Consider the following 2,446-nt stretch of genomic DNA (forward strand, 5'->3'; position numbering starts at 1 on the left):
GGGAGACACGCACGCCTAATATGGTATTCACACTGTGTTCCCCAGAGGGAAAGGCCGGCCCATTTTAACTCAAAACCTGTTTACCTGTCTTCAACATGAATGAGTTTGTCATTCAAAAAACAAACCAATGTGTATTTTAAAATATTTAATGTGATTACATTGCAGCTAAAATAAGCGACCATGAGGAATCTGTAAAATAATGCCTACTACTTAGGGAACCCTTGGAACGGCAAAGCACTGTCCAGATGCTTTACCATCTCGGCTGCACCTCCAATCAATCTTACTGGGTGGGACCCTTAGCACCTCGGTGTCACAGGCAATGTGGCCTCAGTTGAAGGAACCTGCCTCATGCTGCTCGGTGGCTACATGCTGGCGCTGGCCTCTGACCCCGGAGTCGGCAGGTATTAAGTGTGCTCGTGTGTCTGGGGGAGCGGGGAGGAGTCCTGCGTTTTCCTCAGATTCTCAAGGGGGGCCTCGCAGTTAAAAATGGACAGATGCTGCTTAGAAGTGAGAATGGAGAGCCTCGTCTCACACACTCTGGACATGGCGTCAGGAGGGGGCGGTCCCTGGAGAAGGACATCATGCTCGGTGAAGTCAGAGGCCAGTGAAAAGGAAGACCCTCGACAAGATGGACTGACAGGGTGGCTACGACGCTGGGCTCTAGCACAGCACGGACTGTCCAGACGGTCCAGACTCACTGCTGTCCACAGGGCCATGAGAGGCAGCAGCCAGGCCAGGACCCCTAACAACAACATCCTCGCTTTAGGCTTCCCCTCGATTATAAAACCAGGCCAAGAGTCGCTGATGCTGTTAGGAGTCACAGACTCGGCCATGCCCAATGACGGACTGGAACTGCCCACGGGACTTCCCAGGCAGGAAGCTGCATGGAGCAGATGGCCAGTACTTCCTTCCAGGGCTCCCGGGATGGCGGTGAACAGCTGACCTTTGGGTTGGCATCCCAGTGCTGAACTGTTGCACTACCAGGAATAAGAGTACTTGATTCTGACGTAGAAAACATGCGGCATCAACAAGTGTGACTCTGGGCTCTTTTGTCAATAACAGCAACGGGCTCATAGCAGCTCCCACCCTCATAGCAGCTCCCACCCAGGGAGACCTTCCACTCCTCTACACGACTGAGAACCTTAGGAAGGCTTCAAAAATCTCATGGAGATATGGAAGAGATGGAGGAATTTTCCCACGAACCCTTTGAAGACACACACTTGGAGGCAGGGGCCTTGCACTCCGGGGACATTCACACTGACCATTCAGAGGGTTAAGGCCCTGAACCAGGCCTTAGAAAGAAGACAGTAAGATCGGGGAAGGCTGAATCTTATCTTGAGACTGCCCAGCGAAGTCAGGATCAGTTGGGAGGTGCCCCAACTTACTGCCATCAAGTCAAATCCGACTCAGAGCAACCCTACAGGACAGGGTAGAAGAGCCCCTATGGATTTTCAAGACAGTAAATCTTTATGGGAGTAGAAAGCGTCATCTTTCTCCCTCGGAACTGCTGGTGGTTTGGAACTGTCGACACTGAGGTTAGCAGCCTAACTAGCGTGTGGTACAAGTGCTCGAGATCCCAAACGATTTCCTTTCCTCACAAACGACCATCGATATGCAGTGCTGGCTCCCTCACAGGCAGACAATGGGGCTTCTTGTCTACTGGTCTGGGGACGAGGGAAAAGGCGCTTGTCCCAGTAGCTAACGCAGGGCTCACCCTAACCCTGGGACACCCACAGGGGCGCAGCTACATGGCTCGGGAATCTCACGGCTCTTGAAATAAGAAAGCCCTTTTAGTTGGCCAACGACGAGCTTTCTACCTGTTAAGAGCAAGTGTCAGGCACCCAGAGGGGCAGTCAACAGCGATAGGACGTGAAGCGAAGCCACCAGATGTTGACACCTGTTAGGCTCACCACCATGGGCCCTGGGTTCTAGGTAGTGTCGGGGTCACAATGTACCCCCAACAGTTCCTTTACCTTTCAATTCCACTTGTCCGCACTTTCTGATGCCCCTGGTCATGGTTCAGTAGGGTGACGCCTTCATCTGTTTTCCCCAGGACTTTACTGGTTTCAGCCCTCAAAGTCCAGTGGCCCAGGAAACCCCTCAACCCTGGGCAAAGCAGGGCAGCTGGTCACCTTGACCAGGGGAAGGTGGCTGGGGCTCTGTGGTCTTAGAAATTGCGGGGGGTGGAGGGGGTGGGGGTGGGGTGTTGCACAAAAGCAGTAGGCTCTTTCAAGGAAGTCTTAGAACGGATGAGAACTCACTGGCATGCGGTCGATTCCGACTCACAATGACCCTATACGACAGGGTGGAACTGCCCCAGGTTTCTGAGACCCTAGCTCTTTACAGGAGTGGAAAGCCTCATCTTTCTCTGGTGATGCGCTGATGGGCTCACAAACTGCTGACCTATGGTTAGGGGGCCAGACACATACCCACTGCGAACCAGGGT

At 53.1% G+C, this 2,446-nt stretch overlaps 1 protein-coding gene across 1 annotated transcript in view; it reads right to left on the bottom strand.

Moving 5' to 3' along the window:
- PFDN4 (prefoldin subunit 4) overlaps window positions 1-2,446 on the bottom strand; it is a 10,252-nt gene that overhangs the window by 6,762 nt on the left and 1,044 nt on the right. The window lies entirely within an intron of this gene.

This window comes from Echinops telfairi, unplaced genomic scaffold (genome assembly GCF_000313985.2).
Source record: "Echinops telfairi isolate 266 unplaced genomic scaffold, ASM31398v2 ScPeMD7_5592;HRSCAF=6446, whole genome shotgun sequence".
Taxonomy (NCBI): domain Eukaryota; kingdom Metazoa; phylum Chordata; class Mammalia; order Afrosoricida; family Tenrecidae; genus Echinops; species Echinops telfairi.